This window comes from Phacochoerus africanus, chromosome 1 (assembly GCF_016906955.1).
Source record: "Phacochoerus africanus isolate WHEZ1 chromosome 1, ROS_Pafr_v1, whole genome shotgun sequence".
NCBI lineage: Eukaryota > Metazoa > Chordata > Mammalia > Artiodactyla > Suidae > Phacochoerus > Phacochoerus africanus.
In genome coordinates this window covers 6,157,846-6,185,552 of record NC_062544.1, presented here as the reverse complement: position 1 = coordinate 6,185,552, position 27,707 = coordinate 6,157,846, and the positions used below count along the sequence as shown (strand labels likewise).

Here is a 27,707-nt window from a genome sequence, read left to right as displayed (position 1 = left end):
GCGTAGAGATCTGAAGTGTCACTTGATGCTCTTCCGTTCTGGCCCCTGCCTACTTCGCTCCCATCATCACCTGCCACCAGTCCTGATGCAGCCCCTGTTCCCCCCAAGGATGCCTCCTCACTGTCCACCGACTGTGTCAAGTCCCCTCTCAGTGGAATGCCTGGCTCCTCGCCGCCTCACCTCTGCTCCCTTTGCCCGCGTGCCCTGTACCCTCCACTGCCTATTTTTCCCTCCCTGATCCTGAGTGGCCCCTCCCATGCACCCCTCCTCGGGGCTCCCAGAGCACTCTGCTTCTCTGTCCTTCACTGGAATATCAAGGTCATAGATCCATAAGGGATCTCTGCAGCCCCAACTCCTGGACTAGCACAGGACATGGGACCCATGTCCTTAGTTACTTGTGGAATGGACAGAAGAATTTGCAGGGACACATTACTCTCCAAGTGTACCTGAGTTCCCTCTACACTAACTCTGACTCTTGGAAGATATAGAGACAGAGCTGGCCGAACTGTATCCCCTTATTAATTCATTAGAAAAAAACACAGTCAAGATCTGTGAAGAATGTCATTGATAACAGAGTAAAATTATTTTGTGTGTATGTGTGCTTTAATTTTTTATTGTAGCTAATTTACAATATTCTGTCCATTTCTGCTGTACAGCAGTGACCCAGACACACACATATATAGATTCTTTTTCTCACATTATCCTCCATCATGTTCCATCACAAGTGACTAGATACCATTCCCTGTGCTGTACAGCAGGATCTCATTGCTTATCCACTCCAAATGTAATAGTTTGCATGTACTAACCCCAAACTCCCAGTCCATGCCACTCCCTCCCTTTCCCCCGTGGCAACAACAAGTCTGTTCTCCATGTCCATGAGTTTTTTTTTTTACATATAGGTTCATTTGTGCCATATTTAGATTCCAGATATAAGTGATATCACTTGGTATTTGTCTTTCTCTTTTTGACTTACTTCACTTAGTATCAGAGTCTCTAGTTCCAGCCACGTTACTGCAAATGGCATTATTTTGTTCTTTTTTATGGCTGAGTAATATTCCATGGTGTATAAATACCACAACAAAATAAAACCATCAAATTAATGAAGCATTAGGCCTATCAGTTGCATAAATTGTCCCAGAGCCCAAGAGAGACCCTCGTAATGTGTTCATATAGTCACATTTTCTTTTTTGAAAATTTTACAAAATAAAATATTTTAATCTAAATTTTAAAAAGAACAGAACAGAATCAAGATACTGGCAAAAAACAAAACAAAACAAAACAAAACCCAAGCGATAAACAAACAAATTTTGAACGTGTCATTACATGGTTTCAATTAAACCTCATCATTTTATCAGACATAATCTCTGAGGGAAGTATTGCTAAATGAAATCACGACACACAATCAGGGCTTCAGGTAAGGACAGATTAGCATGAAATATTGCCGAGAAGTTGCTTTGGAGCTAGAGGAGGTATATAATCGTTTTCCCTGTTATTTTTAAGAAGCAGAAGTCCATGATACCATGGACTTGATGTAGTTAGTATTCAGACTTCCTTTTCTATTGAAATTCTATGGGGAAATCAGAACCAGATGGCTTCGTGAAGTTTGGAGAATTTCAACAGCCTTATTCTTCGTGGAGTATGTGCTCTAGGAGTTATTATGACCGTGGTGTTTTAAAAGCCAAGCGACAGATAACTGGACGGTCACTGCCTAACCACAGGATCGTTCTCATCTGTGAATTGATAAGTGAACCTTAAGTCTAAGGAAAATCCACGGTTTGCGTTTAGTACTTTATCAGTACCCATTAGTGACGAGAGCCAGACATTGCTCCAGGAATGTTCGTTTCTAGAGGAATTGAGCTTACCATGGGGTGAGTGGCTTTTCCTGAAGTAGTCTCTGTTCACCTGTCTCACAGAGAAGTCAGCATCTGCTTGAATAATTAAGCCCGCCTTTAAAAGTTTAAGAGCAGACGCAAGTTCAGTGAAATTGAATCCAAAGAAGCGATATCCAGGCGATTGACTTTTGTGAAAAGAAATAGAAAGAAAACAAATCTATTCTGTCTAGAAAAACAGGAAAATAGTCACTAACTGTGCTTAATGACTGCATTTGCTTTTCCAACCCTTCCTAAAATGATGACTTGTTATATAAAATTTTTCTCTCTTTCATTCTCAATGAGACAAAGACTGTCTGAGTCTGAGTGCACACATCCTAACACACCCGGGTTATTAGCAGGAAACATTATTTCCGCTTAAAGATTATGAATTGTCCTTTTTAAGATGTGCACAAAATACGTTTGTTGGGATTTCACAAGAAAGAGATGTCAAAAGGTGACGCATTTGCCAAAATAACCGTTGGGGGAAAAAATGTGTTTGGGCTTTTCTCGTTTGTCTTTTATTATTTTTATTGGGAAGCGATGGGACTATTTTGTTTATGTGGAAGAAAAAGGTCAACAAATTTAAGAGAAAGAGGCACATAAAAATCAACCATATTTGGAGTTCCTGCTGTGACACAGTGAGTTAAGGATCTGGCATTATTTGGGTGGTGGCTCAAGTCACCGTTGAGGTGCAAGTTTGATCCCTGGCCAGGGATCTCCCATATGCCACAGGTGCGGCCAGAGGAAAACAAACAAACAAAAACAATCAAACATATTTGACTCATTCTTTGTGCCACTGGGTAGCTATTCTCCCTTTCAGGGTCCCAGAAATGGAGAGAAGGGACCAATTTTATCACAAATGTCCAGAAAACTCTTCACAATACTCAATTGGTGTGTGATGCATGTTTTTATCTACTGTCATTATTTTCTTCTTTGCTCTATGAGCATAAGGATAATAAAAGTTATCCCTGCAGTATTTAGAGACCTGATACTTGAGTTCCTGCCTCCCTCATTCCCCAGGTTTGCCACATTGTATTTCTGTGGGACTTGTGTGACTTGTATGTGGGGATTGGGAAAACCGAATTGGGGGTAGTATTATCATTAATGTTGGGGAAATGTAATTTTTTTTTGTCTTTTGGTTTTTTGGGGGGGCCACACCTATAGCACATGGAGGTTCCCAGGCTGGGCGTTGAATCGGATCTGTAGCTGCCAGCCTACACCACAGCCACAGCCACAGCCACGCGGGGTCTGAGCAGGGTCTGTGACCTACACCACAGCTCATGGCAAAGCCAGAGTGAGGCCATGGATCGAACCTGCATCCTCATGGTTGTTAGTTGGGTTCGTTAACCACCAAGCCACGACAGGAAGTGTAATTTCAAATTACAGGGGAAATGTAATTTAAAAACAAAATCTTATCCTGACCTAGAAGACCTCTTCATGAAGATAACAGGGAAAGCAAACAGTTTTATTATTGAATTAGCACTAAACCGCTAATGTGCATGACAGGCAATCCGCTAAGAGATTCCAAAGAAAGAAAAAAAGCTCACCATTTTATATAAAAAGGACATACAACACATGTCATATTTGTTCTTGAAGGGGTTCAGAAAGCGCCTCCCCCAAATGTGCCACCTTGGCATGTGGATTCTGTTGAGCTGAAGGCCAAAGACACCCTGCAGGCTCAAGAGAAAATTCTGCTCTACCGTTAACTATATAGAGTGATTTACATTGGGGCTCTTTCCCAGAATAATAGTTATCCAGCCTGTGCTCTTTCTCTTATTGTCCTGTCAATTACCCTCCTGTCCTTAGAAACCCCAAGTCCCTATCTCATTTTTTAGCTTAGGATGCCACATACACCTCATTTTACCTTCCTATCTTTGACCGTCTCATGTATGTGGGATTTTGGGGATCTCTTAATTTGAAAAGATGTACCCACACACACCCCAATGTTCATCGCGGCACCATTCATAATGGCCAAGACATGGAAGCAACCCAAGTGTCCAATGGCAGAGGAATGGATAAAGAAAATGTAGTACATGTAAACAATGGAATATTACTTGGCTATAAAAAAGGAATGAGATAATGCCATTTGCATCAACATGGTTGGACCTAGAGATTATCATACTGAGTGAAGTAAGTCAGACAGAGAAAGAGAGATATAATATAAAATCACTTTCATGTGTAATCTAATAAAATGATACAAAATAACTTCTTGGTAAAACAGAAACAAACTCATAGATTTCAAAACCAATCCTATGGTGACTGTAAGTGAAACTCTTCCAAGGGGGAAGAATTGGGAGGGTGGGAGTAACATATACACAAGACTGTGTAAAAATAGATGATTAAGGAGAACACACTTTATAGCACAGGGAAATCTACTCAATAATTTGTAATGACTAATATAGGAGAAAGAATGGATATATTTATGTATGACTGATTCACTTTGCTATACACCTGAAATTAATACAATACCATAAGTCAACTATACTCCAATAACATTATTATTATTATTATTACTATTACTGCTTTTTAGGGCCATACCTGTGGCGTATGGAGGTTCCCAAGGCTAGGGGTTGAATCTGCACTACAGCTGCTGGCCTAAACCACGGCCATAGCAACTTGGGATCCAAGCCCAGTCTGTGACCTACATCACAGCTCAGAGCAACCCCGGATCCCCAACCCACTGAGCGAGGCCAGGGATCGAACCCTCAACCTCATGGTTACTAGTGGGATTCATTTCTGCTGCACCACAATGGAACTCCTATACTCCAATAAAATTAAATTTTAAAAATAAATTAAAAGAAAATATAAAGGTGTCAAAGACTAAAAAGTCTCAGAGAGTTTTCTGGTTTTTTTTTGTCATATATGATTCAGTATAAATGGAAATGGGAGTTAGGCTCCAATGATACATTAATGCAATCTTGTGCTCTTTTCCCATGAAGAGGAGCCTGAAGAAAAGAAATGAGTGTCTATCCATCTGTTGGCTACCAAAGCTTCTCTTTAAGAATATATATTTGAAGAGCTTTGGAATTATGGCAAAATCAAGACATATTGTAAGAAGAGATTTTGTGATTGTCAGTATTACATGTGGCTTCAATACTGCTAATATTATTTGTAGTCACTGAAAGAACAAAACAAAGAGAGAATAAACACTTTTCCTAAATGAGTCCCTATGTGTTGGTTGGTCATTGCCAGCATCCCTAAGGAATTTTCTGGCTTGCCTTTTTTTTTTTTATCATGGTCATATGACACTGGTCAAGAGGTTAGCCCCTAGCATAAGGTTTAATCAAGATTTAATAATTAGGTTTTTCTTTCCTGTGATAAGGAAACTTTTAAATGTAATTACCTAATAAGAACAGGGGAAAAAATTTAACTTTACTTTTTCTCCTGTTAACCTATCTCATGTTGATTTGATAATTAGACCAGATGAAAGAACTTTTAAAGGAAAGGGAAAAAGTCTTTCCTACATGCTCAAGATAAACAATGAGTCCTTAAGATGAGAGTTCTATTTGTCACCCAGAGTGCATCCTAAATACACTTGTTAATGAAGGTGACCATAGGTTAGTTAATTGACTTTATTCAATGAAATAAACTCCTCGTATCTTTATGACAGAGGCAGTTTTGCACCGTGGAGTCAGGTGCCCTCACAGTTAAGTTCTTACATGTGTCCTGAATCGGGGAGATAGGGACATATCTTCCCAGATGGCTGCATTTCAAGGAGACAGCTCTGGTGTCCTGCAAAAAGAGGTCCCAGAGCTGTAAAGTTGTCAAGAGGCCTACTTACTTGTAAAAAGATATATATATATATATATATATATATATATACATTTCAAAGAGACAGATAAACAGCTTACAGTTATATAATTTTTAAAGTAAATGCTCTAGGAAAAGAGGAGGAGACACATCTTTATTTTCAATAAGGAGAATGAAGCCTCAAGTTCCATTTGTGCTGTCCTTACATTGAGGGAGTAGTAGTGATTAGAGTTCAACAAAAATTTTTAAGAGGATTTAAAGGTGGAGTTTCTATTGTGGCTCAGGGGTTAATGAATCTATCGTCCATGAGGACACAGGTTCAATCCCTGGTTTTGCTCAGTGGGTTAAGGATCCAGCATTGCTGTGAGTTGTGGTGTAGGTCACAGACAGGGCTTGGATCTCTCGTTGCTGTGGCAACGCAGATCCTGAGTTGCTGTGGCTGGGGCGTAGGCCAGCAGCTATAGCTCCTATTCAACCCTAGCCTGGGAACCTCCATATGCCGAGGGTGCGGCCCTAAACAAACAAACAAAAAAGCAAAAAAGAGTGTTTCAACATTAGGAGGTCCTGTCATGGCTCGCTGGTAACAAACTCAACTAGTATTCATGAAGACACAAGTTCAACCCCTGGCCTTACTCAGTGGGTGTAGGACCCGGTGGTGCTGTGGCTGTGGTTCATCCCCTAGCTTGGGAACTTCCATAGGCTGTAGGTGCAGCCCTAAAAAAACAAACAAAAAATAATGTTGAAAAGTTAAAATGCAAGTAAACCTTTTTCCACATAATATATTTAAGATCTATCATTTCTTGCAGATCCTTCAAAAGTAAACAGCATATAACTTGTTTCCAGAGGCTGAAGATAATTATAGCGGAAAGTACAAGAGTGAACTTGAATGGACTCATGCCAATTTTTGTTGAGGTCTTTCTTAGAATCAGCCACCAATATGCGACCAATAAAATATACCATAAATAGCGTTTAAAAGAACACTTAAACTATTCCTCTCTCAAACAGGTGCAAAAGATTCCTATAATTCAAACTCAAAACCATGGAACAGAATTCAGTTACGTTTAGGGTTAGGGTTAGGTAACCCTCCAAGTTTAGAGGGTCTTTGAATGTGTGTGAAGAAGAACAGAAACCTCAGTGAGTTATATCCATACGCTTCAGCTTTGGCTGTGAATACTTGTTCCGTCCTGGCCTTTTGAAATGCCCTGCTAGAAAGTTAGGATTAATTATTCAGAAGGCCTGTTATCTTTATGAAATGCAAATGACCGATTCAGGAAAATAAAATGATGACAGAAAATAAAGCATAGAACTTTGGTTACAGTTAATGGAAATACCTTCGAAGTCAAAACATCTAGGAAGCTTAGTGAGGGGAAGGATTTTGCTTTTAAAATGAAACTTTCTCAATGCTAAGCCCCTGACGGAACTTTTCTGAGTCGTTTGAAAGAATAATTTCTTAATCGGTAGTACTTGCATGAAAGCAGCTTTGAGCTTTTGGAAGAGAGCAGGGCTGTTTCAAAGCAGGGCCTGCTACTCAGAAATACAATATGGGCTCATTAAAAAGAGAGACTCCAGCTGGGCAGGGACATTAGCCAAGGTCAAAAAGAAGAGTGAGAATTCATTAAGATCTTCCCATATTTAAATCATTCTCTTAGAAATCTTATCTAAAATGTAAACCCGTGATCATCTACTCTTCAAAAGCTACATGGTCCATTTCACTTTATCTTGTCTGGGCCTGAACTAAATGCCAATATTTTTTTCTTGGGGGGACTTTCAGAAATCAGGTAGATGTCCTGTGGTCACAGAGGGTCTGAGCAGAGACCATGGAGCTCAGTTGATGTTATAACGATTTTATTTTCAATTTTGAATCTCAGTACGGGTAGCTAAGAAATATTCATGAGATATAATTCATGGATTTTAACTTTGTACTCTTTACATTTACATATACATGTTTAACAATATATAGCAAACAATTTTTTTTCAAAATTAAAGTACATTTTAAAATAGGATTCGTATATAGTCACTTCTCTGAGACGTATCAATACAGATTAATTATCCTTAACGACAACAACCAAATGGTTCTCTGTCCACGTGCCAGAATAAGTAATGACCAGAATAGATAGTATTCAGTCTACACTACAAGCTGTTAGTTTCCCTGAGCAGATGTTCAAACATACCTTTCCTCCCAAATACTTTGAAAAAGCTCATGAGTGTTTATTAAAAACATACACAATGCTTTAAAATGTGTCTATTCACGCAAAGCAATAAAAAGAAAAGAGTGTAGAATTGGATTCTGTTTCCCAAAGGTGGAGACATGGTTTCTCTCTCTCTCTCTCTTTTTTTTTTTTTCCTTAAATCTGTGTAAAAATAAATAAGTATCTTTAGAAACAGAGCATAGATTTCCACCTGGCATAGAGCAACTATTCCGTGCATGTTTAAGGCCTATACTAGTAACACCTGTGGAAGGAAGAATTTGGGGGAGCATCTTTAGGGGAGTGTGCTGAGAATGCTAGATGCTCAAGTTTTAGCTCTAGATTCGGCAGTGTTCTCGTTGAAATATACCATATCCACCAAATAAAAGGCAAGAATTCCACTGCTGAGAGGCTTCATGCATTGTTTTCATCTTTTTCAATCTCCCTTCTGGCTATTTTGTTTGTTTGTTTGTTTATTAGCTCTTCTTCCTACTGGTAGAATAGTGAAGACAAAAGGAAGTCCTGAGGATAGCTTTTTCTACCCTTGTAGCTTTAGTAAAGTGTTGTTTTGAGTCACTGTAACCAAAGAGAAACAGAAAATGTTTTTTCCACCTCAGGTCACGTCTCGTATCGATAATTTTGCTTTTTGTTTGTTTCTTTGTGCTAATAGGTTGTAAATTTATAGGGACAAAATGTATAAGGCTCCTAAGGGGCAGTGAAAAGTTTCCTTTCCATTCCTAACTCCCAGCCTCGACATTCCTCTCCCTGGAGACAGCCCGTGTTACTGGCTCCTCATGCACCCTTGGATGATGTCCTCAAATGATTTCTGGAAGGAGGAGGGTGTGACTTTTAAGGACAGGTGAGTCACTGTGTGAGGCAGCGTTATCCCGAGGGAAAACTGACCACTGAGTTAGTGTCGTTGGAAGAGAAACTAGAGATTCTTTTCACAATTGAGAAAATTGAAGCCTAGAGAATAAGAAATAAGAAATGCCCAATGTTGCAGAAGGTTCAAGCTTTTTTTTTTTTTTTTTGTCTTTTTAGAGCCGCACTTGCAGCATATGGAAGTTCCCAGGCTAGGGGTCGAATCAGAGCTGTAGCCTCTGGCCTATGCCGCAGCCACAGCAACATGGGATCCGCGCTGCCTCTGGGACCTACACCACGGCTCATGGCAGCACTGGATCCCCAACCCACTGGGTGAGGCCAGGGATGGAACCCGTATCCTCGTGGATACTAGTTGGGTTCGTTATTGCTGAGCCACAATGGAAACTCCAGGTTCAAGCCTTTTCAATAGAGGTCACGTGATTTGGAGCATGATGCTTTTTCTTACCACTATGTGAAAGTGAATTAGTTTGTACGAATGTATCGAAAATTTAAACTTCATCATCTTTATCATTTGCCGTTACCATGACCTGTCAAGGCTGATCAGGTAAAGGCAATGGACTGCGTCCTTAGTTTCACTGAAATGTAGCAACTGCTTCATGAGAAGATTCTGTGACTATATAAATATACCTATTTTTGCCAAATGAATGTCTTGTTTACTCAAAAATCTATGAAGTCAGCAAAGAGAATAGCATGGCGACACTGCAGCAATGGTCAAAAGGATACACTATTCCTTATGAAGTACAAGAGTTGAATATATTCATGATGTGGCCACTTAAAAATATGATGATGGTGGTGATTTTAAAATTCCTCCCCAAATACAAAATGGACAAAAAGGAAATATTTTTCTAAAACAATTTTGGGATGAAAAACAACAGAAAAAAATTGTGATGCCACAAAACTGATTGAAACAATAACTGGCAGAAATTAAAGCAGTCAAGGAAAATGGTATGACCTTAAGGAAATCTAAAAAAAGATTTTCATGCAGAAAGTAACCTGCACGAAAGCAGAACATTATGCTGACATTACGGTCTGAATCTAATCCCTGGAACATGTCAGCACCACAAGGCAGGATATTTCCCCCAAAGGAAGCCTTTTTCTAAGCCTCATACTTAGCAGAAAGACCTGGAAAACTGTGCTTACCTGGGTCTCCATCCCGCTGCCACCGCCTTCTCTGTAGGTTTGGCAACCTCAATGGACAGACTCCCCTGGGCAGGTATTTTCTATCCATCTACCTAGGAGTGATGGTCATACATACTCCTTGCATCAAAATCCTGTTCTCCCAAACCAAAATATGTCTCAAGCCTGTCTTGGTTTTACTGTTTTATTCCAAAATATATCCGTAACAGATGTGTCAACCAATCATAAAATCCAGAGAGAGCAAGCAAGAACAGTGAAGGAAAAAGCTAGGAAGAAAGAAATGGCTTTTAATGACTGCTGTGTGGCCAGTCCAATAATGACAGGAAATGGCAAATCTCAAGGGTTTTCATAGCAGACACATCACAGGGTGCTCGCGTGAAGGGAGATAATCAAAGAACACTGTTTAGCAGAGGGTCTGGAATTTTAAGTGGGATTTATGTGAATGTGTATCTTTTCTTTTCTTTTCTTTTTTGACACTGGCTTCATATTTTAAATAAAAGTAGGAGGGAGTGTTCAAGTCATGCCTCAGACAGGAAAATGATCCTTCCCAGCCAAGAGTCACAGAGGCTTACAAAACCCCATCCAAGGGTCACTGATATGACTGGAATTGGCTGTGCCCTTAAGGAGAGCTGTGAGCCACAGGAAGATGCATCAAATGATAAAGAGAATATGTACAGTGTTCCATGCAATGAAGTCCCCAAACTCTGTAATGATGAGTATCATCCGATGCCAGAAATCAAACAGTACCGCACCGAGTATCTCTAACAAGATCTTGACATTGTTACCCAGTCCGAGCTTGTACTGCTTGCCACGGGACAGGCTAATAAATTGAGATGAGTTGTGGACCAGGGAATAGCAACTTTATTCGGAAAGCCAGCCGACCGAGAAGAAGGTTAGGGCAAAGGGGTAAATTAGTGTGAGTTTCTAAATTGCTTTGGAGATGAAGCTATTCTACGAAACGTTATTAGCATCGTGGCGGGCACATGCTAAATGTTCAGCAAATGATTGTTATTATCTCATGGACAAGAAGCAGGTCATGTGTTTACTTCTCAGTCTCCAGCAGGTGTAGCTGAATTACTAAAAGTGACCTAGAGAGGGAGGGAGTGGGGTGGTTGGGGAGCTTGGGGTTAACAGATATAAAGTCTTGCCTTTGGAATGGATTAGCAATGAGATCCTGCTGTGTAGCACTGGGAGCTATGTCTAGTCACTTAGGATGGAGCATGATCATGTGCGAAAATAGAGCGTGTGCATGGATGTGTAACTGGGTCACCATGCTGTACAGTAGAAAAAAAAATGTATTGGGGAAATAACTATTAAAAAAATAAAAAATAAATAAATAAACCAAAAAAAGAATAATACAAGTGACCTAGAGAAATCACAATTCACTCTGTCCTAAGATGCCTACTAAGCACGTAGGATAGTTGCTGTTTAGAAGATCTCAAACAGCATCTAACACCTGGTTAGGCTGGGCTAGTTGGTGGTTGAGACCAGAAACACTCTCTAGCCATACTGTGTATTGCTTGCAATTTGATATATATGCAAATATGAAAATTACTAATTTACGCGATATTGCTACATAGCTTGACATGTAGGTCGAGGGCTTCTCCAGCTAATTCTTTATTGTGAAGGAGCATACATCATTGCAGAAGCAGGGTCAAGTAATGGAAAGTTATTTTTCTGTTTCGAGTCCATCTTGTGAAATCGCCTTCCTTGCTTAAATATCTACACACCAAATAAAACACATTTTTTAATGATTTCCTGGATATACTGCCAGGTATATTGCCCTGTGTAACAAACCACTAAATTTCAGTGGCTTGAAGTAACAATTATTTATTCTCATGGTCATGGGTCCATAAGTTGACTTGACCTTGAACACAGAAGACTGAACGCTAGGTTCTGGGGTCTAGGATCCAGGCTGAAAGTAAGATTCAATTTCATTTCATATATCTCTTACCCTCCTTGGACCAGTTCCTGCTCCCAGCATCTGGTCTGTGACATGAGTTTCAACCTGGGGTCCAGGCTGAAGGGTCAGTGGCTCCCTGGCCTGTATGCTTCTCACGGCAGGTCATTGGAGTTCAGGAAGGTGAAGCTTGGCCACATGAGTACCATTCCAACCTCTGCTTGCTTCAAATCGACAGCTATCCTGTTCACCAAAGCAAGCTGCGTGGGGAGCCTAAAGTCAAGACGTGTGCAGGGGCCCTGTGCCTATCGTGAGGGCATTCTCCAGAGTAGAGAATGGGGACCAGCAATTCCATCTAACCAGACCGAACTCGCCACAAGTTAAAGAAAGCTGCTGTCACGACCACACCCACTTTCTTCCATGAAAGAAGAGAGAGAGAGAGAGAAAAGTGAGCTAAGAGTGCAGAGGGAGTGAACAAATGCAAAATGCAGTGTTTCCCTGAGGCCCGATCTAGTGTAGCTGATGTTCTCAGAAGATTGAGTTCTGGATTCAGACAAATTACAGAGGAAGAAGGATACAGACCTTATTATAGGGGGAAATATATGTATTTTAATAAATTTCAGATAGTACAAAAAATAGAAAAATAACGTATTTCTAAATATAACTAATGTTTGACTCAATAGGGTGTGTGTATACGCATGTATATATAATAGATGTATACAAATTATTTAATATTATATAATATATATTATATAATGTGTCATATATACACATAGATACACACATAATTATCTACCTGAAAATTATACAGAAATATTCTTGTAAACACACTTGAAACTTTAAAAATGATTGAACATAAACTAGACCTAAGTTACCAAAAAATTTAGAGAATTGGTATTCTATCCACTATTTGCTTCAAAAAATTTTTTAATTAAGAATTAATAACTAAAATACACAAAAATATCACATATATGTACAAACTAGAAATATTTAATAGTCCAGGAAGAAATACTATTGAAAACTTTCACTGAAACTTGATAGTAATGAAAATATTATAAATCAAAATTTGTGGCCGTCATTAAAGGAATTTAGAAACAAATGTATAGTTCAAAATATTCGTGTTAGAAGACAAAAGGCTGATAATTAATGTGTTAAAGGTAAGTCTTTTTTTTTTGTCTTTTGTCTTTTTGTCTGTTGTTGTTGTTGTTGCTATTTCTTAGGCCGCTCCCGCGGCATATGGAGGTTCCCAGGCTAGGGGTCAAATCGGAGCTGCAGCCACCGGCCTACACTAGAGCCACAGCAACTCGGGATCCGAGCCGCGTCTGCAACCTACACCACAGCTCACAGCAATGCCGGATCGTTAACCCACTGAGCAAGGGCAGGGACCGACCCCGCAACCTCATGGTTCCTAGTCGGATTCGTTAACCACTGCGCCACGACGGGAACTCCAAGGGTAAGTCTTAAATTAGATAAAAAACAAAAGAATAAGGCCAAAGAAAATGAAAGATAATACATAAAAGAACAAACAGCAATAAGATAGGAAGCAAAGATGCAACAGAGGGGAATCAACAAATCCAAAAGAAGTTTCTTTAAAAAGATTTAGGAAATGGATGAACTGCTATAGTTTAATTAGGAAAAAATAAAAAAGTCCAAATAAATAACATTAAATATGAAATATTTAACATAAAAGCAACACTATTTACTTATAACAGAGACATTAAAACCTCCTGAGTACTATGAACACACTTACAACAGTAAGTCAGAAACTGCAACTCAACAGGAAATTTTCTAGGAAATTATTGCTGTGTTAGGGGCCTCCAAGACCACTCCCCGCTTTGAGGATTTGCTAGGACAAGTCACAGGACTCAGCCTACGGTCACACTCCTGCCTATGATTTATTACAGCAAAAGGATACAAAGCAAAACGAGTAGAAGGGAGAGGCCACGGGGTGAGGGAGGAGGCAACTAGCGCAAGTTTCCGAGCATTCCCCCCCCAGGGGAGTCAGACATCCCTCCAGGGAAGAGCTGCGACCACCCGGGTGAAGTGCTGTCTACCAGGCAAGCCTTGGAGAGACCCCGTACCCAAGGTTTTCACTGGGAACTGGTCATACAGGTACTCTCTGCCTGGCATCTCCCCAAATTCCAGACTCTAGAAGGAAGGCGGATGATTGGCTTAAACCATATTGTTTCTACAAATAGCTTGGGCAAGATGAGTCACTCTTATCAGGTTGGGAAAAAGTGGAAACTTTTCCCAAATCCATGTTCTCAGATATCAGGCAGAGGCTAATCATGCAAGTTGACTTTTGTAAGGAAAGCAATCTCAGGCCTGCTATGTTAGTTATTTCACACAATTACATTCCAAATTAACTCAAAAAGAAATATAAAGCATGAATGACCATTGAAAAAAACTGACTCAGTGGTTCCAAGTCTTTGAAAATATCAGGCTGAGATTCTGCATGCTTCGGACAGAGCAAAAACAAACAAACAAACAAAAGAATTAAATTAACAAAAAATGTGCTCATCTACATGAAAAAAATATAAAACTTTATCAAGGAACAATAGGAAAGAGCTATATAATTAGAGAACTGTTACCCATTCAGAATAGGACAGAAAGCTTTAAAATGATAAAGATTTCAGTTCTTCAAAAATTTACTCATTGATTCAAGATAATACCTGTCAAAAATCCCAAAAGTGTTTTTTTTTCTTTTGTGAAACTTGACAAGTTAATTCTAACTTGTATATGGAAAAACAAAGACTGAAGAAGTGTATCCTGAATAGCCAGGATACACTTGAGAAAATAAAATAAGGTTTTCCTGTCATAATATTGAAAAGATGCTTCCGTCTGGATGCATTTACACCTTGCAGTACATACAACAGTAAAAATGAATTTAACAGCTATTCAGGCAACAGGAACAGTGTGGGAGAATCTTGAGAAACGCATGCACCTGAAGGGAATTCCAGTGAGGAGTCCATTCCTGCAGAGCATCCAAGTCTGCTGCAGGACGATGGCGCCTGAGGAGGGCGGAGGAGGATGGCCACGAGAAGCAGCAGGTTGGCTTGGCATGCAGAGCCCTAGGTGGATGGATAGATGTCCACATGAGGAAGGGCGTCAGCCCAAGGAAGTGTCAAAGGTTAAATAAAGTCAGGAGAATATTCATGTGCAAAATGAGCCAGCCTGGGATGCCAGGACCCAGGGAGTAGGTGGCATAAACGTTCTGTGAGATGGCTTGAGAGCAGTGACTCTCCAATAGCGATGGGTACATCTGGAATCCAGATCCTGGTTTATAATATCATTTCAATAAAAGGAACCAGGGCTAGTACCTGGGCAGGGAGAGTAAACCAGTACACAATGCGTTTGGAACACCTTGGGCCAAAAAGCAAAGAAGGGATAAAAGAATGATGGTGACTTAACATAGAGACAAAGGAGCTAGGTGGAACGCCATCCCATTGGCCAAATCTGGGATAACTTCAGCGTTGAATGAAATAATGAGAGTAATGGATTGTACCAATGAGTAAAATAAACCAACATGAATCCACACCGACAGAAAGTTCCCAGATGAATGTCATATACATACATAGTTTTAATGACCTTTACTACAAAATACTTATTCATCACAAAGGAGAAAAAGCAACTTTATAGTGGGGAAGCCTGAGCACCTGACCATCACCTGAATCAAGTGATCGTAACACGCATCACCAGCACTGGAACAAATTGAAACTGCTTCGCTGCCCAGCAGAATGCAAAGAGAATAAATAGGTCACTATTCTGTGACATTCCTGTCAAAGGCATATCACTTGAACTTAATCTTGAGGAAACACTGGAGAAACCGAAATTGAGAACGCTCTCCAAATTAAGTGGTCCGGAATCTTCAAAAATGTAATCATGACCGTCAAGCAAGGACTATGGAACTATTCCAAGCTAAAGAGGCTCAAGAGACATGACCCCCGAATGCAATGCATGATTCTGAATGGATCCCTTTCCCTGGAAGGGGCATTGTTGGAACGATTTGTAAAGATGGAGTGGAGATGGAGAACTGGAAGGTAGGAATGTATCAACATGAATTTCATGACGTGGAAGGCTGTATCGTGGTTAGGCACGAGCAGGTTCTTGCTTGTAGGTAATACACACCCAAATTTGGGGGGAGATGGGACATCAGGATGATAACTTATTCTCAAATGGTGCAGGAACGTGTTCTTTGTATTGTACTTGGAATTCTGTGAGATTAAAAAACCTTCAAAATTAAACAAGAGAAAGGAAGGGCAGGTAATGATAAACACAACGCACAGGTTACTGGTTTCCTGTATGGGGATGAGATCAGAAAGAGCCTTGAAATAACCGTAGATCTAACTGCCCTGCCTGTTCTTAAGTTGGAGACTGATTTCATGGGTGTTTGTTTTATTGTGTGTCATAACTTACATATGTGTTACATTCAATATTATATAATATACAAAATATTATAATAATTTTTAAAATGTATGCTTTAAAACCATAGGCTTGAGAGCACAGATCCAACTTTGAAGCATGGCTGTCATTTACTGCCCACATGAACTTGGTCAAGATACTGAAGCTTCCTGAGCTGAAGAGTCTTCATCGGAAGAATGAGAATAGTAATACATGTTCGCAGAACCGCTGTGAAGATTCAATAGGCAATATACACCGTCCATGCCCTTTATCCGAAGCCCGCTAAGATGCACCTGCATTTAAACAGGTGCAATTCATTATTCCTCATAGAGAGGGATCCTACACACCATAGGGGACTGTGGGAGTGTCTCAGGAAGAGGGTGTAAGAATAAACTTATAGGATTTGGGCTTTGGTTGAATTTGACAGAGCATCTCCACCATCAGGTTTGCTCTAGATTGGATGGTGCCACAAAGCCGGGGTGATTCTGCAATTGAGCATCTCAACAAATCTGATCTATTGGGACTAGTTCAAGGATAAACCTATAACAAAGTAGCCAGCACTCATTCAGTGAGTGGAGTGAGAGGAATGGCGCTTTGCGTTGCAGTGACCTGGTATGATAATCTATCTCTTGGCAGTGTCTGTAGGAAATGCCATTAACTATTACATGTACACACACACACACACTTACAAAGAGGCACAGCTCAGTGGTTAAGGTACACTGACTAAAACCAGACTGCCCAGATATAAACACTAGCTCTGCCACTAATGGGCTGTGAGACCTTTGGTACATTACTCTCTATGCCTCAGTTTTTTCTGTAAATGGGAATAATACTGATTACTAATGGTGTAAAGATTAAATGAGGCACATTATGCTAATACAGTATACGTGCTATGTACCTGCTGTATTATTATTCATAGACATATTGAGGACTTGCTATGTGTCTGTCCCTTTTCTGTATTTCTTTTCTTTTCTTTTTTTTTTGGCTTTTTAGGGCCACACCTGTAGCATATGGAGGGTCCCAGACTAGGGGTCCAATTGGAGCTATAGCTGCCAGCCTACACCACAGCCACAGCAACACAGGATCAGAGCTGTGTCTGGCACCCACACCACAGCTCACCTACACCACAGCAACGTCGGATCCTTAACCCACTGAACGAGGCCAGGGATAGAACCCGTGTCTTCATGGACACTAACTAGTTGGGTTTGTTACTTACTGAGGCATGGCGGGAATGCCAATGTCTGGCCCTTTTCTAAGTGGTTTACATGCCTTAACTCATTTCACTCTCCAAACAGGGTGAAATGCCCCACTTGTGTGCTCTGAGCCCCTTAGACCACACTTCTTGTCCTAAGTGTCTTTGTGACTTTACCAAATGCAGTAAGTCCCTGAGGGTAGGGAACCTATCATGTTCATCCCGTGTCACCCAGCATCCCAGACTTGCTGGGGTTTAGTCTGCAAAGAATAGATGGATTAGATTTGAATCTGGCACCTCAGAGCAACATACTTTTAAAAGCTTTTTGTATTATTCACCTTGTCCTCAAGCCCTTCGAGGTTCTATTCCTGCTCGACTGAAACTGGCCTCTTCAAGGCCACCAGTTGCTCAACCCACTTTCCTGGCACATTCAACTCAGTGGACCATTCTCCCCCTTTGAGAAACTCTTTTCTTGGCTTTTGTGTTGTGGAATTGGTGGGGTATGTTTTGAAGGACCACAGCTGCTAATTTAATGGCTCACACGTCAACTCCTGGTATAAAAGCCTCTGGTAGTTATTGCAGCCTGAACTGTCTGAAACAGTATAATGTGAAAATCTAAAGACAAATAGCTCAATTTAGAACATGTAACTGCTATATAGGGCCTGTGTACCCTTGGGCAGTAACTTTTCCAAGAGTGTAGGAGGGGCCATCAGATCACCACGGGCACACGTACATCCACTTACAAGCCTGGGTTTGCTCTCTCTCTCTCTCTTTCTCAGGGAATTTTCCCACTACCTCCTTTGGCAACAAACTTCTAAGTTCATAAACAATCTTAAATCCACTCCAACGACCTGGTGGGCCAGTACCTAATAGTACTTCGTGTGACTTGCAAAACTTATCATGGATTCAGAGTCAGGTGATTAGCAAAAATGAACATGAGGCAAATTCACACAAATGGTCCTCCACCTAAAATCCGTATCCAAATAACCCACAGGGCTTGGGTTCCCTCAGTAAAGTTACTGAATCAGACTCTGCAGGAAGGTAGAGCTGAGACATATTGCTGTAAAGGCTCCCATGAGGTTCTGATGTGTCATCCTGGTTAAGAAGAAAGCACAGATGAAGGGAAGGTGTTTATAGGAACACCTATCATATCAAAATTCTATATTCTGCTAGGTGAGGGTGTTCCAAAGACTGAAGAAACAATTCCCTTATAACAAAGGACATAAAACACAAGGCCACAAACAGCCATTTCTCTAAAAAAGGTTTAAGAATTGTCATAGCATATCTGTAAAGTGATAAGGAGACTTTGCTGTAAGCCACATAGCACTACAAATAAAGATTTATTCTTCTACAATAACAGATTTGCAAGACACCAAGTCCCTCAAATCTGTAAGACTGCAACAATACTCACACAAAAATACAAATAAAATTTTGTTTTCATTAACATACACTAGGCTTATCTATCTTTTCTCTGAGATGCTTTTGGGCCTTCAAAGATTATACAATGCTCCCATATGTTAAATAGGAAAGGGTCCCTTCGTTTACAAAAGAAGACAGGCAAGACATACTTAGCACAAAGATTCTAGAGTAAGATAAATCTGAACCTACTCTACTGGGGATATACTAAATTAGCCTTTGACTAGACTTAATGACATTTAACTCTAAATGTACTTTAAAAAGAGAGAACCTCGACCGTGAAACTAGGAGTAGTGGAGAGAAATTAATCCTCAATTCAGAAATAGATTTCAAAGTCAGAATCCTAGAATATGCCATTTATGAGATGTATAACTTTGAGCAAGCCACTCAACTGACATGGTCTTATATTCCTTATCTTAAAGCGGGGTTAATAATACCTACCTGAAAAATGCAACTGGATAGCGCCTGAAACATGGTGGTGCTCCCAAAATAGGCTTTATTGAAGTTGTTGCTGTTTGGAAAAGACAAACAAACAAACAAACAAAAAAACAATTCAAATAAAATTGCAGGTTTCTGGATGGGCATTTCATTCTAATGCTGAGGAAACTACTTGGAGTTCATCAAACCTGCCTGTACTCTCAAAGAGCATATTATCGTTGAAAAACATTCCCAACATATTCAGATGTTTATGCCTTTCCACAGGAGATCGTCAAGAGTAAAAAAAAAAAAACAAAAAACCTCATTTGTAGAACTTTCACATTCATCACACAGTATCTAAATCGAGGGGAACTGTCAGGAAATTTTTGTAAAGAAGATTTAAACTAAAACTCAAAGCATAATTTGGGCTTTTGGACTCTACGACGAAGCGTTAAAATCAAATTTATGCTCCACCGGACAATGACATCCTAGGAACAGCAAATTAAACCTTTAGGAAAGTCATGGGTTAAATAACCACCTTAGATAACACATTAAAAAGCAAATTCCCTAAATACATCTAATTCAACTCTATTCCTGGGTATCATAACACCTGGCAAACAACAGGTAGACCTGTTAAACGAATGAATGAAATTAAATCTCAATACATATTTGTTAAATGCTTGATGGACACGCTAACAACGCAAAAATGAGAAAGGGCAATACAGAGTTAGGGATCACATGTATTGTGAAAATGTAATGATGGATGCATTCTTCCACGGCAGTTAACGATTTATATCACTTTCCTAAGAGCCACAACAGGCCTAGGGTCTCCAGAGCAGGAACCCTTAGTCTCTTCACCTTACAAAGCAGGTACTGCACCCCATGTTTCTCAGAGATGGTTTTCTGGCACCCGCAGGGCATGATCAGATGGAGAGGTGATGGAGCTGGACAGGTTCGCGCTCCAAACATTCCTGAGTCTCCGGCGCCCCTTCTCCCCCTTGACCCTGCATCCGGGTGTGCCCTTTACCCCCTTCTAGAAGACTGTTGAGGACCCAGACGACGACGGAGGAGGGTGCCTGCGGTACCAGTTGTGCAAACTCTGTGGAGCAGCCTGGAATCCTTCCCGGGAAGCAGCGGGAGGTGGGCTAGTGGGGGGCGGGGGGTTGTCGCAGGGCCAAGTCTCCAGCGCCGCCCGCAGCCCGGGCGGGGCCGGGGTCCTGACTGACACGTGCGCACCCAGCCTGGCCGGGGGGAGGGACAAAGGGGAGCGGAGGGCCAAGATCTCATCAACTTAGAGCCACCTCCCTTCTGGCTGGTGCTGGCCAGGTGCCCAGATCCGGGAACGAAAGCAGCAGGGTACCCACGTGCCATCGCCAGGCTGGGACGCTCCGGGACAGGACTACCTCTGCCAACCCGGCGCCCCGGGCGCTTGACCGGAGCGCGCATGCTCGGCGCCCTGACCAATAGGAAGCTAGGCCCGCCGCAGAGCCGCGCCAGTCACAAGCCGCTCCGGCGAGTTCGACGGTGCCTGGGCGGCCGCCCCGCGGGCAAAGGTCTCGGGACCCGGTCTGTCAGACCTCGGACGTGGAAACTGGCATCTCCCCTGGCTCGGAGTCCGCCCTCTCGGGGCGCCAGCGCAGGTGACCTGGGGCGCCCAGCCCTTGGGATGCGAGGTCCGCTCCTGATAGGAACCCCCCCCACCACCACCACCTTGGAGCTCAGCCCTCTGGTCCCTGGGGCGGGGGCGTATTTAGGTCAGATCCGGCCTCCGGCTCTTCACTCGTTGCCCTTCTTAGTTTTACCATTTCTTTCTTGTTTTCCTCCTCGTTGCGGAGGTAGATGTTTTTCTTCCTTGGGCATGACCCTAATTTCTGAGGACACTTACCTCGGGAGGCCACCCCTGCCTACATCGACTTAACCGAAATTTGACCATTTTACCCAAAGAAATATTAAACATCTCTGCCTTTCTTCCTTTCTCTCTCCTTTTTTTTCTTTCTTTTCATCCTTACATTCCTTTTCTTTTTTTTCCTTTTTCTTCCTTCGCCTTCCTCCGTTGCTTCCTCCCTCCCTCTGTTTCTTCCCTTCCTTCCTTCCTCCCCTCCTTCTTTTTTCTTTTTCTTTTTTTTTTCTTAAGTTCGATCTTACCTAACACCTTTCGTTTATTCAACAAATGTGAAATGTCTTGCTCTAAAGACGCCTGAGTTTGAACCCATCAACTCCGACCTTGTTTGACGGCTAAACTCTCCTCTTGCTTCATTTCTCTTCTAGGCCCAGAGGGTGGGGGCTTCCTGCTGGAGGATAAGGCCTTCACACTACATGGCACCGTTAGACTTGCTCCTGGCACATTGTCAATGTGCCAGAGTTACCGTTGTTTTGAGGTACCCGTCTTTCCTAGGCTTTGGCAAATAGGGACCGTGTCCCTGGTGGCCTGTCCCAGTGCTTATTATAATGTAGCTCAGACGCTGATACTTTTTTAAGATACAGAGCTTTATTTTCGTAAACACTGATCATTTTGGTTGCGCGAGGCATATTGTCAAAGGAGTATCTTACCCAGTATTATGCTGGGTACTCTTCAAGGGGATGTGGAAATGACAACACACTGCAAAGGAATCTTTGTTGTTCATCTGGTTCAGCTGCATGCGGACCTCTGGCTGCTCTGAAAATTCACCTATGAATCATGCATAGGCTGAAAGGCATATTTGGTTTATGGTTCTCCCCAACATCTCTCAGGCTCAGGTCTTTCATAGCTGCTGTAAAAATTTCCGGTGCACGAAATGGGAATGAGCTTATCTAGTCGCCAGGCTATTATTTTCTCAAGTGCAATTGGGATGGAGTGAACAAAAGAATGAGAACATGGATTAATTGATGTTTTACGGTAGGAAAAAAAAAGATAATGTCATGAGAGGAAGCGCTTGATGTCTGCAGCAGGAGTTTTGCCACACATTTTAGGAATGGAAGAAAAAATACTGGAGAATAGCATCTTTAGTGCTGTATACTTTTATTTTTAATCTTAAAAACAGTCAAATACTGGTTTGGTGATTGCTTCATAAGCTCTGGCTGTGTTGCATGTGCATCCCTAAAGAAACTTGTTAGTAAGCTTCACAGCAGAATGCCAAAATTGGCTTAAAAGGATTCATGGACATTCACAGTCTCTGTATGGGAGAAAGTGTGATTAAATTCCCATCTTCTGGCTAGTGCAGCACTGGGAATACAAAGTGAAAAAATTGAAATAAATTAAAACAATTTAAAAACAAAGGGAAAAATTGAAATAATTTATTGTAAAGGATATTGTCATTTTATAGAATATTCTGTGCTGGAAAAAAGTGGATTGACAGTCACCTTTTTTTTTGGCCACCCTATAGCCTGTTGAGTTCCAGGGCCAGGGGCAAATCCAAGTCATAGCTGTGACCTATGCTACAGCTACAGCAACGCCAGCTCCTTAACCCACTGTTCTGGGCAGAGGGTCAAACCGGCATCCCAGCACTGCAGAGATGCCGCTGATCCTATTGTGCCACAGGGGGAACTCCCAACAATCAACTTTTTAGGATAAGTTACATCAATCAGTTGATAGTTTCTAGCCTGAGTCTTAAATTGGTAAGACAAGTGTTTAGTGTTCTAGTGAATTTTGATTGGACACTACCTCCAATTAGGTCCCTCTTTTTTTTTTTTTTTTTCTTTTTGCCATTTCTTGGGCTGCTCCCGCAGCAGCATATGGAGGTTCCCAGGCTAGGGGTCCAATCAGAGCTGTAGCCGCCAGCCTACACCAGAGCCACAGCAACGCGGGATCCCAGCCGAGTCTGTGACCTACACCACAGCTCACGGCAACGCCGAATCCTTAACCCACTGAGCAAGGCCAGGGATTGAACCCGCAACCTCATGGTTCCTAGTCGGATTCGTTAACTCACTGAGCCATGACAGGAACTCCCTAGGTCCCTCATTTTTTCCTAATGAAGAACCAAATAAAGTCTCAAAAGCTTTCAAGTCTACCTTTATATTTCAGATGGCTAAATCTCAGTTATAATGAAGTTTATATTGAGAAAAAATAAAGATATAATTTAGAGGTTTATATTAATAAATGTAACTTTATAAAATATGTAAATTTATTTTTTTATTCATTGAAATAGGCAGCAAATTAGTAAGATAACATTTTTATGTTAATATTAAATTTGAGTGAAATAAAAATACAAAGAAGTAAAAAGGAACTTAATTCAGGTAAACTTGTAGGGTTGGACTCAAGGGGAATTTCTGATTTTAAAGTCAAAAAAGGAATCGAGGAGTTCCCTTGTGGCACAGCAGGTTAAGGATCTGGGTTAAGGATGTGACGTTGTCATTGCAGCAGCTCAGGTCGCTGCTGTAGCAAGGTTTGATCCCTGGCCTGGGGATTTCCACCTGCTGCAGGTGTGGCCAAAAAAAAAAAAAAGAAAAAGAAAAAAGAAAGAAAAGGAGTTGACTTGCATAATTGCATTTAGTCAAATATATCTGCTCTATTTTCTAATTATGGACAGGTTTGGAGACGGGAGAGGAGAAGGTATGGAAGCTTGTGGGTAGAAAGGCTCTGGAGGTAGGAAAATTTAGTTCTGGTCCTTCTGTCCTCCAGCTTTTCTATTGGGAAAGGAAAGGAAAAGAAACTGCTGTTAATTATACACTTAATTCCTATCTTTGTCAGCTCTCTGTTAAGAGCTTTCATCACATACCAACCATGTGATGTGTAATTTATTTCTCAAGCCTCAGTTTCCTTGGAGACAGTATTAGGGTTGTGTGAGACTTAATTGATTGGTTTAATGCGTGAAAAAAACTTAGAATAGTGTCTGGCACAACGGAAGTAAGTACACTGTAGATATTATTTATTTTTATGTCTGATTTTCTATCATATCATCTTGTAATCCACCTTATCTTTAGGGTCTGTTTCTTCATCAGTAAAATCCAAGGCAAGAGAAGTTAGATTATTCAGTAGCTAAGATCATGTATAACATTTTGTGGTCCTTTAGTTAAAGAGAGTAAACCAGGCAAAGAGAATAAAATAGACTGCGTGGGGAAAATACCGGTTGAACTCTGATTTATCACAGTATCCAGCTAACCATGATGCTTACTGGGGACTAGGCTTCAAAGGATTTTTTACTTCCCTTTGAAATCTCGTAATTCGTTCATTTCCAATTGTTCACTGACCTGTACTATTTAAAGGAGATACTCTTGACCTCGGTGCCAAGACCAGCTCAGCAGGATGGGGCTGAAGAACGGGTGCTGTAAAACTTAAGGAAAAAAGTTAACGTGAAACAAGACGCAGGGACATTTGTTTTAAGTTAAGGTGGGAACCGGGGGACTCAAGGTCTCAGGGACTGAGAGCCCCGCCTCAAGAAACCACACTGCTTTTATTGTGGTTTTTAGGAGGACGTCAAGTGAGAAGGGGGTTGTAGGTGCAGGATATAGGTTTTTTTAAGTTATTTTAAAAGTCACCTCGCCGGTTGCTGATGAAGCTTTTACTCTGACCTTTAGGCTTTTAACAATCATTAGCATTTGAGGAAGCTTGGCCTCAGCTATCCATGCATAGCGTCTAGAGAATCACCATTATGCTTCTGCAGACAGCGTGCCTATCTGCAGCAACCTGGGTTTGCACCTGGGTTCTCCTTGTCAATGCAGATCCTGCTAACGACCCCTCATAAACCCCTTGGGGCCATGGGGCTCCTCTTTCTTTTAGTCTTAAGAGGACATATCCTGCTGAGCAAACAGCGTGCCAATCTGCACAGGCCCTGTGCCTAGACCAATGCATTAAGTCCTCATTCAGCTGACCCTGTGAATAACTTATGCCTTTAGGTCTTTGTTCTTAAGCTTAAGTCATTTACCAGCACTGTGGATGTTTTCCAAGCAGGAAGATGGGGTAGAGTAAAGTAGGACAGGATGGAGTTTTCAGCAAAGAGGCTAAGAAACATTGTAGAAACATGTCTCAGGACACCTCGGTCAAAGAGGTTTGTAGCATCATTTAGATTAGAAGATTCATGAACTTCCAGGAGGTGTATAGTACGTATAGCATGTGTTTATTGGAGCAAAAGCACTATATCATGTTTTTAAAAGAATCCATGACTCCCCCCATCTCAGCCCCAAAGCCTAAGATCCTTTGAAGTTCCTGACCCCCCAGCCAGCCAATTAGCCACTGCTTCTGAGCCCCTGTGGATATATACATCCGAAAATCTTCCCCTCCAGGCAAAGTGAACAATTGAGGCATCCCTTGAAGTTCTGCCCATTGAAAGAGTCTCCAATCATCACAATCCTTCCTAGTCCCCCGAGGCTGGGGCTGCTGAAGGGTACCCAGGGTGGGGGTGTAGCTCTGTAGCAATCTCCTTTCCAGTGATGCTGACATATCATGCAGACTCAGCAAGTCATGAGGAAGTTGCTACATGGCTGTGTTTGGGTTCCGAAGGAAGAGAGTGCAGCAAGAGAACGATCCATGCAAGCCTGGGTCTCTCATTTTGTTTTCCTTTTACCTTCAGGTCCTTGCTTGAGCCAAATCTCATGCATGAAATCTCAATTCGATGATAGTGTGCTATTGTGCACACTCAACTTTATTGCCTGGTAGATTAGACATCTCCCAGTTCTTAAGGGCAGATCAGGTTCAGTGGCTACTTGGTGGCTCATACTCAGATGGTCTGTATTAATCTGGGTATCAAAAGAGAACACATCTGCAGAAGATACCAGAAATTTGCTCAAAATCCTAGAAGTTTACAATGTGATTCCGTAGAGACCTGCCAAAGGCTCTGTTTAGCCCCTCCATCTGCCATAAACACTTTTAGATTTACCGGGTCATAAGGCCCCAGGGGCAGATTGATTTGTGTGGCAGTCAGGACATGTTGCAGAGCATTATTTTGTTCGGGTCCTCATTCAAAACTGAGAGCCTTTTAGAGTTCTTATTAAATAGGACAAAACAGCACACTGCCAGTTCAAAGAGGCCTTTACTTTGAAAGAGATAATTCAAGACACCCCCAGAACACTGGACCGCTAGACATCCTTTTACCAAAGCAGCAAGGCTTTGTGTTTTTTTAGGTACTTATTTCCCACCTCTGGCATGTGCAGATCTCTAGTCAAGGTATCAACACTTGCTCTATTTTGGTTTCTGTATCTAATCAGCATGAGAGCCCTAACGCAGAGGGTCAGGATGAGGTGCTGTGACATGCAGAGGTGGTCAAGCTCCCTGCAAACTAGATTATTACATGGAGCTGCAGAGTCGATGCATTTTGCTAATCCTGTCAGCTGAACGCAAAACTGATTTTAGTATTTTGCATTAAAAGAATTCGCATCGTCAATAGTCACATGCCTGGTAGCAGAGCATGTGTTCATTGTTTCGGTGAAGAAACCACCATTGGACCAGCATCTGCATGGAGTCACCATTTGATTCAGTTTATTATGCCTCATTGCCGTTTTCCGAGATCCACATTTCTTGCACAACCACTGCATCCTTTAGGTCCTTAAGGGAGGCCCTCATATCCACATTACCTCCAAAAGTTTTATATTCCTTTTAAAAAAGTTTTTAGTATAGTTTATTTACAATGTTCTTTCAATTTCTGACCCAGTTATGCACATATATACACATGCGCACATTCTTTTTTTTTTTTCACGTTATCCTCCATAATGTTCCATCACAAGTGATCAGATAGAGCTCCTTGGGCTATACAGCAGAATCTCATTGCTTATCCATTCCAAATGCAATAGTTTTCATCTACTAACACCAAACTCTCAGTCCCTCCCACCCCATCCCCCCTCGTGGCAGCCTCAAGTCTGTTCTCCATGTCCATGAGTTTGTTTCTTTTCTGTAGATAGGTTTATTTATGCCGTATATTAGATTCTAGGTATAAGTGATATGTTATTTGTCTTTCTCATTCTGACTTACTTCACATAGTATAAGAGTCTCTAGTTCCATCCATGTTCCTGCAAATGGCATTATTTTGTTCTTTTTTATGGCTGAGTAGTATTCCATTATGTATATGTACCACATCTTCTTAACCCACTCATCCATCATGGGACATTAAGGTTGTTTCCATGCCTTGGCAATTGTGGATAGTGCTGCAGTGGGAACATGGGGGTGCATGAATCTTTTCCATTGAATGCTTTGCCTGGATGTATGCCCAGGAGTGGGATTGCTGGGTCACAAGGTAGTTCTATATTTAGTTTTCCGAGGTGCCGCCGTACTGTTCTCCATAGTGGTTGCACCAACAGTGTAGGAGGGTTCCCTTTTCTCCGCACCCTCTCCAGCGTTTGCCGTTTGTAGACTTACTGATGACATTGATGACTTCGGATGTAGAGGTAGTTCACCTTTACCTTTCTTGCTGTAATAGTCCTCACTCCCCTCTCATAGGTCAGGGGACCATTATGGAAATACTTCCAGAGCTGAGAATTTTTCTCCTGACGTTGCATTTTGGAGTTAGATAACCACAGAAAAAACTGGGGTGCACACTGGATCTAGTGTGAGATGTAACTGGACCAAAACTACATCAATCACTTCTATAAACTCTCACTTTGTCTGGTGGACCATAATGACATTTTTGGTCCCCAAGAATATGTATCAC

At 41.4% G+C, this 27,707-nt stretch overlaps 1 long non-coding RNA gene across 1 annotated transcript in view; it reads left to right on the top strand.

Moving 5' to 3' along the window:
* The first annotated feature begins 20,668 nt into the window (after positions 1-20,668).
* LOC125111559 (uncharacterized) overlaps positions 20,669-27,707 on the top strand; it is a 64,509-nt gene continuing 57,470 nt past the window's right edge. The window contains exon 1 of the long non-coding RNA XR_007130889.1: positions 20,669-20,792. This is a non-coding gene — a long non-coding RNA (uncharacterized LOC125111559). The remainder of the gene's footprint in view (positions 20,793-27,707) is intronic.